Genomic DNA, 16,509 nt, shown 5'->3' on the forward strand with positions numbered 1-16,509 from the left:
CTAGTTTGAAATTTAGTGGTCAGGGTAGGTGTGCAATATATGGTGTACGCGTGGAGACATTTTTGTGTGCAGAGCTTTCCCCATATCTTTGTGGCCAGGCATGCAGGAAGAGTGGAACCGTCTCCATGCAGTTGGCATCCCAACAGCTTGCGAAGGCAATCTGTCGCCAAGGCCGCCCGTCCTCTTCGGAGTGTTTGGGATCTGTTGCTGCTGCCTTGCGAGCGCTGCTCCTGCTGGAGGCTCCTCCCCGGGGTGCCCCAGAACAGGAAGGGGTGGAGGTCGGAGGGAGGGAGCCTGGAGGAGTCCCTTGGCTTGTGTGTGCGTCCGTGTGAGTGAGAGAGTGAGTGAGTGTGAGCCTGCCTCTGAGCCCCCCCTTCACCCCTCTTTTTGACGATGCGTGTGCGCGTCTTAGGTTACAGCAATGCTGCCTCGCACACCAGTGGCCAGAAGAGAGGGGCGAAGGGAGGAAAAGCCTGTTTACACAGACTGCAAACCGCCTGGGGAATAATGCAGGAAAGGAAGTGAGCCGGCTCGCTGTCTGACTGCTCCAACTTCCTGCGCTCTCTCTTTCTCTCTCCTGTGTGTGTGTGTTGGGGAGGGGGGGGGAGTGGAAGAGAAAGGAGCCAAAGGGGGAGAAAGAGAAAGAAACCCCAACAAACCAGGATCTCACTGCTGAGGACTGTCAGCATGGCAACTAAGGGGATTGGAGCCAGCTCCCTTTAAAGGCGGCGAGGAGAGAAGAAGCCCTCCAGAGTTTGGGTAAGTGGGTAGGTCCCAGTTGGAAGTTGGGAAGGGAGAGAAAAGGCTGGGATGGGGGCACAGGTGGGGAAGAGTTGGCCAGGGATTGGGTTGGGATGAAAAGAGGGGGTTCTCATTTCTCTCTCTCTCTCTTTTTGCCTGGAGCGTCACACATTAAAAAAGGATCCAGGGAAGAGAAGGGAGCTGGTTGTGGAGTCAGACAGAAGTGGCATCTGGCAATTGAGGGAAGGGGGTCTGTTTGAGGGAGAACATTCAAGTGTTTCCCTGGTTTCCCCAAGGAGGAGAGGAGGCACCCATGGCCTTCAAATTTAGTGTTACTGTGTCTTAAGGACACACTCCAGAGAGCTTCTCTGTAACTTGTCAGGGCCCCATCTTCACTGACCATTTAGTACAGTTTCAAAGTGTTTTGCTGTGGAGATGATTCCTGGAACCAGTTTGAGTCTTAGTAGAGGATGACAATTCCACAAACCACACAGCACCGTGCACATTGAAGGCTTTATGTGGCATGCTTTGGTGGGAATTTGTTTTCTGTCCATCATAGATTGAAGCTAGTCTTGAACTGTATTAAATGGTTAGTGCAGATGACTTCCAAAGCACTCCTGAAGACCTGAAGAACTTCCGAAGAACTTCTGAAGTGGTGACGTTCCCAACCAAAAGCATGGTGTTGATACTGGAAATAATGGATGTGCACTTTATTTTCACAAGTATTGATCATCTCAACTTATTATGACAAATAGAAGGGTTTTCACTGACTTCCCGAGGGAGGAGAGGAGTCACCCATGGTCCCATCTCTACTGGCCATTTCCTGCTGTTTGACAGTGACGGCTAGACAACAAATTCCCACCAAAGTGCCCCAAAGGAAGCCCTTCTCCGTGTGCCTTGGTTGCTCTGGTTTGTGGAATCTACCAGGATTCCAGGATTCCCTATGCAATTGTCCACACAGTAACCCCCAACTTCCCTTGTATGTGTGGATGTGCTCCCGCATGGAAAAGCTGGTGCCACATCTGCACTTTCGAATGAATGCACTTTAACACCGTTTGAACTGCCAGGGCTCAGTGCATTGGAATTATACAAGTTCTAATTGGGTGAAGCACAAGTACTCTATGGCAAAGAAGGCTCAAGACAGCTCCCATGACTCTATAGCAGGCATGGGCAAACTTCGACTCTCCAGGTATTTTGGACTTCAACAGTCCTACCGGCTGTTAGGAATTGTAGGAGTTGAAGTCCAAAACACTTGGAGGGCCAAAGTTTGCCCATGCCTGCTCTATAGCCTTGAGACAGGGCAGTTTCAAGTGGAGTCGGTCTTTCTAAGGGTGCATCTACACTGGAGGAGTAATGCAGTTTGACACCACTTGAACAGCAATACAATCAGGGAAATGGCAGTTGTGAAGGCTCTTTGGCCTTCCTTGCCAAAGCACATCAAAATACAACTCCCAAGATTCCATAGCATTGAGTCCTTACAGTTAACAATGGGGTCAAACTGCATCCATCCATCAGTGTGAATGCACCCTAAAGTTTGTGGGTTTGGGGTTGTGGAGACTGTTGTATTTTTACAGACATGCAGCTGTCCACACGTGTCAGGGAAACCCCTTTTGTAGCAACCACATGGGCTCTCCGGCCAAGACAATGACTTTGGGTGTTGTGTAGAGAAGGAAAGGAGGGAAAGGAGCCTGGGGGCCACCCTCCAGGAATTAGGACAGGAGTTTGCTCAGGTCCAAGGCATCTTGCTGGGGGTGGTGGGGGCCTGGAAGGAGAGGAAGAAACGGCCCCAAAGGGGGGCTGCTGGGGGGAGGGAGCGTTGGGAGAGTTTCTGGCTTGTCTGGAAACAGCAAGACTAATTGCCATGCGCTTCCGGTTTGAAACTGGCAGCAGACAACATCTTGAAAATGACTCACGGCTGCTGCTGCTGCTCACAAAGAAACTCTGTGGCTTTTTCCCTCTCAGGTTTATGTGTTTGCTCTTTTGCAGTTTCCTTTGTAGTCTATGGAGAAGGAGCACATTTCCTCCACTCTCAGCCTTTTCCTCCACCAAACAACTCTCTCTCTCTTACCCTCTCCATCCATTTTTATTCCTTTTACACCATCAGCTCTAGAAGAAGAGGGGAAGGGAAGAAAAGGAGAGAGAGAGAGTTGTTTTTGGATCTGGTTTTGGTGAAGGTTAGAGGGACTCCGATGCTGCTGCAGGAGGAAAAAGTTCCCTGAATTTTCCACTGGCTGCAGGAAGGGAGCCCATTTAGTCATGGCTAAGTAATGTCTGCACACACCAACTAATCTCATTAGGCGTTTCCGTTCCCTAACACAGGAGGGTTTTGTGGAGTCTGCTCAGCCTTTCTGCCACCCCTCAATAAAGATATAACTTGTTTTGAGACAAGTTATATCTTTCTTTCGGGGTGGGTGGGACTAAGCCGATTTGAATGCTGCATCCTTTGGGTCATGCGATGTTGGACGGCTTTTTGCTGACAACAGAACAACACAAAGATTTCATTTTAGTTTCCCCCCCAAAAGAAGAACTTTGTTTTAGTAACCTTTTTAAGGGTTTGGTGCTTTGATGTTCAGATTTTTCATATCTCCACACATTCCCCTGAGGAACTATGTAAAGTGATCAAAAGCCTTAGCCTTTGGGCCTCATGTGCCTCCTTCCTTTCTGCCTCCTGGCTGTTTTTAGTAAAGACAAGTTACAAAATGTTTATCCAACAAATACATCTACCATTGCATAGTTTCGAAGAAAAAAGTGTGACAGTTTTAAAGTTTTAATAACACATTATTTAAATATAAATATCCACTTACCCATGATCAACAATTAAAGAAAATTATTGACATTAAACCATGTTTCTCTTAACTGAATGCGAATGGCTGAAGGTAAGCTTATCCAAAGCTTAAGAGCACATGTTGCTTTCTAGTTCATATTTTTAGATGAAAAGATGATCAGCTATCTAGGAAACCGCCTACACACACAAATATGCTTATTCCAGAATAGGGACCCCATATACGTGACAAGTATGACTCTTTCAAATGTGTGTTTTAGTGGGCACTGGTGATTTTTGAGCTTCAATTTTGAGTTTCCTGCCTTCTATCCAGATCCAGGGATGGCCTAAAATTTAGTAACATAAGGATGAAATAGGTATTTTGGGGAGTGTTTCAGTTTGCAGAATTCCAGGTGGGTGTAGTGCAAACATGGGCAAGCTTCGGCTCTCCGCTTAAGCGGCTGAGAGAGAAAAGGAAAGGGCCTGAGGCTGTTAGGAATTGTGGGAGTTGAAGTCCAAAACACCTGGAGGGCTGAAGTTTGCCCATGCTTGGTGTAGTGGCTAGAAGTTCTTTATATAAATTAAATCTCATGTGGATACGTTTTCTAGGAAAGAGGTGCTGACCATGTGCGTAGCTTCAAGAGTTGACTGTTGTAATGTGCTGTCTATGGAAGCGTTTTGAAAAAAGTTTGGGAAATGTAGTAGCTTGATGATCTAGTGCAGTGGTTGTCAACCTGGGGGTCCCCAGGTGTTTTGTCCTTCAACTCCCAGAAATCCTAACAGCTGCAAATTGGCTTGGATTTTTGGGAGTTGTAGGCCACCTGTGGGGACCCACAGGTTGAGAACCACTGATCTAGCGTTTCCTTTCAGGAAGGAGAACTGTACTGAATGGATTCTTCAGCATCTATGAGGGGCTCCAGTTTGCTGTCAGGTGCATTCTTCAATGGGCCCATTTCCATCTTTAAATATATACTTTGAGGCTTAATGAGTGCCTCTTGTCTGTTTGGACAACAGCAGTGAAATGGAGCAGAGACTTTTATGTAGTGACCCACAAATAGCGGCTTATCCTGCCCCAGGGGGCTTCAGGATGTGTCTAAGATACTGGAAAACATGATCTGCAAGAAGAAGTTGCCTTGTGGCATGTTTCTGGACAGTCAGCCAGTTTGGGACTTTTTGAAGCTTCATTCCACTTCTCTTTCTTTTTGACTTTTTATCTCTTCCCTCACCAGTCAAGCACACAGCATTTTGTGCCACCTAACATGCCTAGTGTGACTAAATTGCTTTGGGGTCTTTTCCTTTCTCCCTTGTTTTGTTTTTTGTTTTTAAAAATTCCTACTGTAAAACTCAGGGTTCTCCCTGGCTGCGAATATATTTCTTTCCTCTGTCATTCATGCTATTTCACTACTTATAGTTTGGCACACACACACTTGATTTTGCGATTATGATATAAGATATGCAAGCAACATTGAAGTTGTTTATAGAATCATACATGTCTGATAACCCCTTTTGCATTGCTATTTATATAGTGCATTTTAAATGTTTTTAAAAGAAAAAGCTATATTTTTGACTCTCTTTGTGGATAGAAAAAGTGGGGTATAAATAAACATAACAACAATTTCTCTCAGGAGTAGAAGGATATACAGTACATATAGTATACATCCATCCATACATATTTGCCCCCAGATGGCATAGTGGACTAAGTGACTTGAAGGTTGGGTTGCTGACCTGAAAGCTGCCAGGTTCGAATCCCACCCGGGGAGAGTGCAGATGAGCTCCCTCTATCAGCTCCAGCTCCATGCGGGGACATGAGAGAAGCCTCCCACAAGGATGGTAAAAACATCAAAACATCCGGGCGTCCCCTGGGCAACGTCCTTGCAGACGGCCAATTCTCTCAATCCAGAAGCGACTCAAGTTACTCCTGACACGGAAAAAAAAATCCATACATTGGTGTCGGCAGTTGCCAGACAATTCATTCTGTGCACAGACACTTTGTTAAAATGACAAGAGTTTGCATCCCTAGAGTTTAAGCTTGGATAGAAGGTAGGACAGATGAAAAACAATACTGTAAGTATGCTTCTGCACTGCCATACTCCCATTATTAAGTACGGTATGTGTGAACATATTTTAAAATATTCACAATCCAAGTTTATGTGAGGAGGTCACTTTATAATTATTGAAACTATTTTATACCATTTTACCAAGAAGTTCCAAGTCATTCACAGTATTTGTTTTTTAAAAAAATCTCAATATAAATATTGCCAAATAAAACAATTGTAAATTAAAACAATAACAGAAAATACCCAGCTCAGCCAAAACCCTGACAAAACAATAAGATGTCATTTTGTAGCAATGTCTGAAATGTCTGAATATATTCTTGCTGTAAACATCATCCCAAACTTTTAAAAAGATAGCATGACCAACAGTTATCAAGTGAATAAGAGGGAGACAAGAGGAAGGCACATAAGCAAGTGAGAAGCAAGGTAAAGTCATTAATAAATTGCAATTTAAGGTAGAGGGCTTGTTGGTGCTGGGTCATGAATATCTTAGAAGCTGGTGGCTAGTCTTAGGAGCTGAGTGCTTGTCTATAGTAAAGTTGTATCTAATCAGCAAACAAATAGTGTAGACCAGGCATGGGCAAACTTTGCCCTTCCAGGTGTTTTGGACTACAACTCCCACAATTCCTAACAGCCAGTAGGAAGTTTAGTTGTAGTCGAAAACACTTGGAGGACCGAAGTTTGTCCATGCCTGGTGTACCGTAGATGCATCCTTATAAACATCCTCTGAAGCGAATGATATGACCTCTATGAATTAGGCCAATGTGTCATAATGCTACTTCTTCCAGTAAGGGAGTAAGGTTGCATTTACACCAGGCATGGGCAAACTTCAGTCCTCCAGGTGTTTTGGACTTTAACTTCCACAATTCCTGATATCCGGTAGGCTGTTAGGGATTATGGGAGTTGAAGTCCAAAACACCTGGAGGGCTGAAGTTTGCCCATGCCTGATCTACACTGTAAAATTAATTCAGTTTGACATCACTTTTCCTGTCATGCTTACAGTTTTATGGGGACAATTTTGCAGAGAGGACTAAAGACATTGTAAAACTACAGATCTCATGCTTCCATAGCATTGAGCCATGGCAGGTAAAATGGTGTCAAACTTTATTAATTCTACAATATAGATGCTACACAGGTTAATGGTGATATCTTAGTCAGTAGAAAATCCACTGTCTCTACCACTTTTATACACTTCATCCAGCATTGCATACACATTTTAAAGTTAATTTGGAGGCTAGTGGACCAAAAGTTGGTGGGAGTTTTTAAAGGATGGTTTCTAATCGACTTCCGCAAAGAATACACAATTCTGAGAATGTTTTTTATCTGTGTTAGACACAGTCTTGATTATAAGACTCTGAATTGCATAATGTAAAAACTGTTCCCTTACCATTTTATGCTGTATGGTGGTGGGAAAAAAAACATAATCCTCAAAAGCCTGGAGGTCAATTACTGCCACTTAGTAGGGAAACGCAGTACTGTATTACATTTGGCGCAAGATACAGCAGTTGATCATCAGATAAATAACAGGTCTTTTAAAGCCACATTTGGGGCCAAAATCCACATCAAGTGTGCAGAGCATTATACTCTGTCCATGGAATTCCAAATCCTCCCCTTTCCCAACAGCTATTCAGGCTTGGGAGGACTGTTGCTATTGCTTAATGGTAAGAAGAGATAGGTAAAGGCAACTCAGATCAGAAAGAAGTAGCTGGTCTTAGCTTGGAGGGGAAGAGTGATGGGGATGTACTTATAGATGGAGTGGTGCTCTTCTTTTCTTTCCCCTGAATTGCCTTTGACTCCCTTTTCACTTCACCTGTAAGCAGAAGTAGAGTTTGAAAGTTGCACATGGACAGGCACAAAGGGCCAAGGTATTGTGTCCTGTAGGCTGTCCCAAAAGGCCCATGGTATCTGCTGGGGTTTGGTTCCATACCTCTGTAGATAACAAAATCCATGGATACCCAAGTCCAATGGCATAGTAAAATAGCATCCCTGAAATAAAATGACAAAAATCAATGTTTGTTTCTTTTCCATATGTGAATGGTGGAATTTGAGACTGGAGAATCCATGGATATGGAGAGCTAACAGTATTCCATCCTCATAAGCCATGTTTATGTGTGCATTGATGTTACTAATGATGCTGCCCTGGATCTGTTACCTGTGTCATTAATGAAGCAGATTTCTGTGTACATACTGGTTGGCTTAAATAGGCAATTCCAGCTGCATAATTGCAGCTATAATTGGTGAATTTGGGAAGAGATGCCCTGATCCGGGTGTGTAGTTTTCTGAGGATTCAGGGCCCTCAAGCCTCTCATGAACCTGATGCCTTTCAGATGTTTTGTGTTACAAATCCTTCCAACTCAAGTTAGCATGGCCAGTGCTCAAGGAAGATTTAATTTGTCTAAAACATCTGGAGGGCACAATGTTGGAGAAGAATGAATGAAATGCTGAGAAATGCATTTGTATTAATATTTGTTTTGCAATGAAGTCCATTTATTTCAGTTGAAGTCACTGTTGAAGAGATCTGTGGAGCTCGTCTGCAAATATACCCTAGTAACAAGTATAGAAAAGGGAAAGAAAATACAAAGATTAGGTAGATGTCGAAAAATATTTATATTACTCTTCTACTAAGGCACAAAGATAATTCAAACAAATCATTAAACCATGATTTGTTGCTATCATAACAAACATTCAATAAGTCTTGGTCTTGTATGCTCCCTTCTCTCTGTCTTTTATTCTCTATTTATGGCAGTTCTCTCACTTTTTCCTAGTTTAATGCATTAGTAATGGCAAATGGCCACCCTGTGGGCAGGGGCCGGACCTAGGTAATTTTCAAGTGTAAGCAAACAGAATTTTGCCCCCCCCCCCCAACCAATAACTGACGTCCCGAGGCAGGCAGCGGTAAACCGCCACTGGCCCCACTGAGGGGAGGAACAGCAAGATGGGCGGCCGCATGGTGCATGTGCAGTGGTCGGAGTGGTCATCTTCTGTTCGGACTGCCTTTGGCGGATGGGCAAGATGGGCGGGGCACCCTTTCCGACCACTTCGCATGTGCCATGTGGCCGCTTGGCCCCACCTTGTATCCTCGAAGGATACGGGGCGGGGCCAAGCGGCTGCATGATGCAAGCAGCCACCCATCTCGCTGTTTCTCCCCTCTGTGGGGCAGGCACCAGTTTACCGCTCGGTCCTGCCGCCTGCCTTGGGACGGGTAGCCAGAGGCCCCGGCAGGTAAGAGGCTTCCTGCCTCCAACCAGGCCGCCCTTGGGAAGCCTCCTTGGGAAGGTGTCTTTGGCGGGGAGGAGACAGCCCTCAGGCGCAGGCCAGGATTGCTTCCCTGTCCTTAAAGGGGGAGCAGGAAGGCCACGCCTGGGCGGAGGTGCCTCAACGGTTGCTGAAGGCGCCATCCTCCAGTCTCAACTGCGCCCCATAGAGGATGGCACCTTCGGCAACTGCCTAATTTGCCTTGCAGTTGAACTGCCCCTGCCTGTGGGATAGGATTAGAAAACAGAGTCTGATTTTCAGGATAAACAGAAACTATGATTTTTTGCTTTGATGGAAAAGGCAAACCATGATTTGCCTAAAAAGCAAGAAAGCGGGCAGCTAGCTATTCAGTGCATATGAAGAAAGCCAGTGACCTGAAGGTCTTTGAAAGGTGGTGGCCGTAGCAGAAAATCACTGTTCTTTATGGTTTGGCAGGTGTGATCAGATTTGAACAACCTTTCAGGGAATCTCAGGTTCAGTTCTTCTCCTGCTTCCTTTGTGGCCAAACTGGCCCAAGTAGAGACCCTTGTAAGTTTGTGAACTATCATCTTACATTCCATCCATGTGTATGTATGTGTATGCTTATGGAAGACTCATTGTGGATTTTAAAAAAAATTGGTCAGGAAGTGCTCAGTGAATTCTGGTAGATTATATCAAACTGTGACAATTCATGGAAAAGTAACTTCTGAAAGAAAATTACATCTGTTGGTGATTTAAAATAAGCAAGTTCATCAAGCAGTGTTTGCCTCAATATGCTAAATACATCCTAAAATCTGTAATGGAAAATTAACAGTAATTTCTCTTGGAAATATAAGTCAGTTTGGTGTGTATTAGAGAGCAATCATGGTGCACTGAACTGAGCATTGGGCTACAGCTCTGGAAACCAGGGTTTGAATCATGGCTCAGCCATGTGACCTTGTGGATGTCACACTCTCTCAGCCTCAGAGGAAGGCAAGAGCAAACCCCCTTTGATCAAATCTTACCAATAAAACCCTCCGGAACACCATAGGGCAGCCATAAATTGGAAATGATTCAGAAGAACATACACAGAATCATAGAATAATAGAGTTGGAAGAGACCTTGTGGACCATCAAGTCCAACTACCTGCCAAGAAGCGGGAAAATCACATTCAGCGCACCCCAGACAGATGGCCATCCAGCCTCTGCTTAAAAGTCTCCAAAGAAGGAGCCTCCACCACATGTAAGAGTTATTATAAGTTCTTGTTTACCTTCACGTCTTCCTGATATAGTTTCTTGCAGAGAATCAGCAATACTCCTAAAAGTCTTTAACGGTGTTCTAAATTGGTTTATTTGAATCCAGCATAAAATCAGGAAAAAATAACAACATCTGGAACTTCTTAATCTGTCCAGATGCCTCTCTAGCATCAACTGTTAGGAGCTAACAGTAGTATTCACCTCAGTTATGTCCTACTTGTGAGTTTTTCTGTTAGTTCTAGGCAGTGGTGGTCTACATGAATTTTTTGGTCTGATTCAATGGGTTCGTTATTCTGTAGTTAATAGTTCTGGACCAAGGACCATTGTTTCTTTTGGCTGAGCAGCTAGATTTCTCAATAATAATTTGTAGATCCTAACAAAACAACTGTTCCTTAGAAGAATCCATTATAATGTATATACAGTATTTTAAAAGAAATATGCTTATTTTCAACTGCATGTACGTTTGGAGAATGTTTCTATTAACAGTTCAATCATTTCAGAATTTGTCATAAAACATGGATTGAGGGGCATTGCCATCATTTTCATATTTACATTTATTGTGATATAAATAATTTGCAGTAGTTGTTGAAACTGGATTACTATGTTTTGATTAGGGTTAATGTGCGGTGCAACTAAATTGCATTGAGTGTTGAAATTGGATTAGCAAAAGTTTGTGAATGGCTAATTTTAATATGTAGTTATCACTGTGAGTACTTTGTACATTTGATTTCCTTCTGCCCCTTTCATCTACGTACAGTCTTATCTGTAAATGTCTATTCTACATCTGCACCTGAAATGTATTTATTTATTTATTTACAGCATTTATACCCCGCCCTTCTCACCCGAGGGGACTCAGGGCGGCTCACAGAGATTGGCAAAATTTAATGCCCAAAACGTAAGGAGAAGGAGAAACCCCACCTGTCAATATGGTTCCATGCACCCCAGCATCCTGGGGATGGGGAGCGTCCGTGCGGAGAACTAACCTTTTCCAATAAAAAATGGCCACATGGAAAAGGGAGTGTTTCCCCTTCTTTATGCATCTGAATTTAGCTGTACCTTAGCTCATGAAAGTTATGTTATAATGTATTTATTAGGTCTAAGTTCAGTATTACTCTCAAACTAGATTTGGGCTTAAGTATCAAATCATTAGTCCCAGTTAGGGTGTATCCCTCCATACCAGCTCTGGGGATGGTTTCATTGCTCGCCTCAGTCTTCTGTGGCAACGAGATGGGATCCTGACCATGCCACATGGCTGAACTCGGTCCATTCCTGCTGAATGGTCACCCTTATTCATTGTGGTGGTCCCAGAGAGCTCCAAAGAGCTCCTGGCCACCCTGGATCACCATTGCTGATGTTTGCAGACTCCATGTCCCCTTTCCTGAGTCACATGGGTGTCTTTGCAAACATCCACAATGGTGCCCAGGAGCTCTTTGGAGCTCTGAGGGCACCTTGGCAATGATGACAGAACTCCAAGTTAAGCACAGAGCCCAGGGAAAGTGGAATGGGAGCAGTGCCAAATTAGAACTGGCCGAACTATTTATACTACCCCAAAGTGAGGCAGTCCTGGAGATTTGAGGAAGTTCGACATCATCCATCAACTTTGCCTAATGTGGGGCAAAACCCCTGTCTTGCGTTGGGGTTGAGAAGGATTGTATGACAGGTGGATGCCACAAGCTTGCTTCTTGTCTGTCCCAGATTATACTGCCTACAGTTGTTAGAAGAGACCCATTGAAGCAGTGGAACTTGGGTAAGTCAACATTCACATAAGTTCCACTCACTTATTGAATCAGTCCTGTCTTCCTGAATCACCAGAATGTTAACGTGTTGAATTACCAACGTTCCTAATGCTTTACTGGGTCTACTTTAGCTGAAATTTAACAACTGGATTTTGACCTTCATCTTTAAGTTGCCTGCGAGTTTTCTCTGCTTTATTTGTGCTACAACAACTTAATTCCATAAAATGTGACTCACAGCTATAGCAAAGCGGTCTTTTATTTATTTTTACATGCCAAGTTGTGTCCTCGAAAAAGGCTTTGGACTCTGCATCCTGTGTAACCACAGCCAATATGACTTATAAGAGGCAATGATGCCATATTTGCTTTGGGGGAAAGAGCATTGCTCTGCCAATTCTTGAGGTCCCCTGCCCCCCCACCCATAGCATTCTGTATTTTGCTCCTTTGGTATTTTCTGTAATAGTGTTATCACATAGACTTGACTGATTATGCATGTTTATTTTATTTGAAGCTTTTTGCTTAATGAATCAGCCAGTATTCTGAAGACTTCTGAGAGTTCTTGAAGGACATATCTGTTCTTAAGATTTTGTTGAATTATGTATGACATAAGATTTAGTCATGATTTAGAGTGGAATGTCAAGATGTAGGAACAGAAAGTCAGGTTTAATAAATGTCAAAATAAAATACTCAACCAGTGCATTTCAAGCTATCTGGTAGAGACTGACAACCCCCTCCCCTTAAATATTAGCACCATGTTTGTGTCCATTGGCTACAATTCTTTCTTTCTTTCCAGGAAACATATCCGGAACCAATAGCCAATGGCTCAGGGACCAGTACTAGTTTGTGGACTACCACTCTGAGTAGCGTTGCACTAAAGGAAAAAGTAAGTGTTGCAGTGTACTTGTATAATGCCTTTCTTAGAAACTGGAATAATTTTGACATTGGGTTAATTTTTTTGTAACTGTGGGCTAGTGCAAATATGTTGGGAAAATGTACTACTGTTGGTGTAGTTCTTAGGTTGTGTTTTTTTAAAATAACAAAATGGTTATTTTCTGCAATATCCAGTACCAGCTGCAACAATTTACCCCTATCCTTGTGTGGGTCTCCCTTTAATTCTGAGAGACAGCAAACAGACAAGTCTTATTCTCTCTATTCCTATTCCTATTTAATTATTTTTAAAGCTATAGCTCATCAGTGAGATAACAGTTTTGTACCATAACTCAGAAAAATAGAAAAAAGATTCAGACAAGTAAAACATTTGCCCTTCAAAGTATACGACCACTTCCACAAACCACATCCTAGTTTGAAAAAGTATTTGTTAAGAGCCCTAGTGCAGATCTAGGAAATCACTATAAACAGACTTAGGAATGAATGGACTAAGTGGATGCAGAGGTGACGACAACTAACCAAACCCAAGGCTCTATATAAACTCATAGAGCAATTTGGAAAAGCTCAATATTTGTTCAAGTGTTTACATTTAGACTTCTTTATCTGTCAAAAACAGATTTGTATTGAGAGAGACCAAGCAGGGATATGTTTAGCAGATGGACAAACCTAGATTAGTTGGAGAGTTACTAAAAACACAAAACTCTTATGCTTCTTCTAGTGGGCATAGATATAAACCAATGGAAGCAGAGTATTAAGCCTGGAGAATGTTACATATTTCCCAAGATACAAGTAGTAATTAACAAGTACTCAAGTGTGGCTTAGTTGTGTACATCCTATGCTGGAGACAGTCTCATCGCTACAGAATAACTGAAACAATCAAACAATCAGAGAAAACAGACAGTTGCCGGATGTCTCAGCATCCTGCTGGACAGGAGAAACAAGGAAATGGAAGACACTGCAAGGAACAAAAAAACAAGCAGGGAGCCAATTTAATCCTCATTTAGTGTGTATCTTTCTGTAAAATCCTTAAGACAGGTATCATAATCCAGATGAACACACATGCATGTGAAAGCGTAGTGGTGGAGAAAACTAATGAATGCTCATTTGGTAACGTACTGATTCTGAAATAATGATGAACCTTCCCTGATACTTGGTGGAATTTCTTTTTAAAAGGATTTCAGGTTCAAACTGAGCATGTTTCTTCATCACATAGTTAACACAGAGGTTATCAATTATTTGAAAAGTAGGTTGCTGCTAGCATACAATAAATATAACTAGGCTAATCAAAATGCCTTTTTCTGTATTAATTAAAAATATGCATGTTTGTGGCAGCCAATGCCCATTGAGCTCTCCTGATGCACACCTCAACATCTGACAAGGTGTTTTTAGTTATTGCCCACATTGTGATGCCCTGCTGAAATTCCAAATGGGAACACCTTATGACCAAAAATTACTTCCATAACTCTTTGTGAAAACATGGAAGGTGGCTCAAAATTCGAATGAGTGCTTTTCATTGTTGCCCGTGTTGTGGTATGGCTTTCGATAAATGTGGACAGTGGGGCTGGACTGAGAGCTTTAGAGTTGGCAGTGGCAGAATATCAGGCATAAACTTGGCAGGTATTCAGAGTCTCTGAGGAGTCGCTGCCTTATTTGAGGGGGTAGCCAACCAGATAGAAGGGTGGAGAAAACTTAAGGAGGGGTGGGGCTGACTTCCGTGCTATGGTATTACCTGGTGGCAGCCACAATCCTCAACAAGTTGTTGGCTTGGCAAAGAACCACATACTCTTGATGCTGTTGAACTTGATAGTAGCTAGGTTCTAGATGAGGACGGAATACAGCAAATCTCATATGTGACCAAAGCAACTGAGAGAGTTATGCACCTCTGCCTCCTTTTAGTTGCCATTGGATTGGCATGGTCTAATTGCAACTGCTGCTGCAGAAAACAGCTTCAAGGGCATATTTTTACCTATTTCAACCTATATCAACGTTTACCAGTTGAATCCAATTTGCTTCCTCTGTGTTCCTGCTTGTCCTTGGAGCAATACATCCCCCTTATTGTTTGCATTTAAGGTGGACCTTTCCACTTCTGGTATGTCATTCAAAAGGGGCCTGGTTTAACTCTCAAGGAGAGGACTTCCCAAGGCACTGCTGCTAAGATTTCCAAGACAACAACAATCCAGGAAAAAAAAGAGAGGTTTAAGGCATTGCTGCTAAGAAGCCATTTAAAAACAGATAGGAAAGTACAAAAGAGTTCCTTGAGGTTTTGCCAGACTGAATTGGAATCAGGTGAGATGGGAAAAAAGGAAACCCTTGGACTGATTTGGGGGCTATTTAGCATAGACCCAGGCAGTGCTGTGCACACTTTAACTAATTTTAAAATAAACATTAATTACATGCACATGTATGTGTTTGTTTCCTTTACAGTGTTTATTTGATTTTGTTAATATGTGTCCAATATACACATGTCATACATTAGAATGGTTAATATCTGATTATTTATGAACCACTATACTAAGAAGAGAATAATAAAGCTTCTTGTAAAACGTAATAATGCTTATAAGCTTTCTTTTATGGACTGAACATGATGAATCCATAGAGATGTTTTTGAAGCCTAGCTTTATGCACCTTTATAACAAAGGATTTGCTTTATTTTTCAAACTCGTAGTTTTGTGCCTCTTTAGTACGTTAGTACATCTGTGAAGTTTTGTTGCAACATAAGATTCTTCCAAATGTGTTGACAGTGTCTCATTATGGTATCTATGCATGCTTATTTATCATAAATCTGTTCAGCACATGGAGTGAATTTGCACATGTGTGCCAAATCTGAAGATGTTTTGCTCTTATTTTCTAGGCATATTATTCTTCACGAAACACATAAGCACACATGCACAGGCCAATTAGTTCCAACCATTTCTAGTTAGATATATGGAAGTTATCTATCACTGACTTACAAACATTTTTCCTCCCAAGTGTGTTGCTGGAAATAGTCTCTATACATATGCACTTGTATGATTGCATAGGGATATGATACTTAGTAAAACACACGTTTTGCATTTTATTTATCGTAGAATCATATAGTTGGAAGAGACACAAGAGCCATCCAACCCCATGTTATGCAGAAACACAGAATCAAAGCAATCAAAGTTTATACTTCATCGTTTTGCAAAGTTGCAAGGAGACAAATAGTCCAGAACAAGAAAACACAATAATGAAATTGTATAATAAAAGCAGCAGTCCCCAAAATAGATGGTAATTTGAGGCCAGATTTTCATATAATAAGCAAATGTGTGAATATATTCTAAATATTACCACTTCTGGGAAAGGTAATTAAAAGGACATAACACTGGGAAATGTTTAGGCTGTGGTACGGTACTTTGAGGCCTGGATAAGAACTGTACAATGATGGCTCAGTGGTGCAGTGCACACAGGAAGTTTCATTAAACCAGATCAAATCATGTATTCATATAGCTGAATCTGGTATCTGATTGTCACGACCCAGGCTGCAGAGCACCAATAACCATACACAGAGGCCAGAATCTAACTAATATCTTTATTGAAGGAATATATAAAGTTAATAAAAGCAAGTGTATGAAATAGTCCAGAAATAGACCTTTCGGGAAAGGTCAAAATTAGTCCAAAGAAACAATGTCCAATATGAAATATTAAGGTCCAAAGTTGTAATCCAATAACCGAAACACTCACTTTGCCAGGCAAAGTGAGGGGAGATGACAAGGTCTTTTAGTCCGTGAAACTTGAGCGAGGCTAGGAAGTAACTTGATTCTTGGGAAAACGAGGCTTGATTCAAGGCAACAAGGAAACAAGGAACAAGAACAAGATCCGTGGTAATTTCTTGGCAAAATCCG

The 16,509-nt window shown here is 42.3% G+C and overlaps 1 protein-coding gene across 2 annotated transcripts in view; it reads left to right on the forward strand.

Annotated features, from left to right (window-relative positions):
• The first annotated feature begins 286 nt into the window (after positions 1–286).
• The window catches only part of elk3 (ETS transcription factor ELK3), a 59,115-nt gene continuing 42,892 nt past the window's right edge, over positions 287–16,509 (forward strand). Inside the window, exons 1-2 of one of the 2 annotated variants that reach the window (XM_008110837.3) lie at positions 289–759; positions 12,552–12,641. The gene's annotated coding sequence lies outside the window, so the exon portion shown is untranslated. Of the gene's footprint in view, positions 760–12,551; positions 12,642–16,509 lie in introns of both variants that reach the window. The other variant, XM_016993738.2, reaches the window with a different exon arrangement.

This window comes from Anolis carolinensis, chromosome 5 (assembly GCF_035594765.1).
Source record: "Anolis carolinensis isolate JA03-04 chromosome 5, rAnoCar3.1.pri, whole genome shotgun sequence".
NCBI lineage: Eukaryota > Metazoa > Chordata > Lepidosauria > Squamata > Dactyloidae > Anolis > Anolis carolinensis.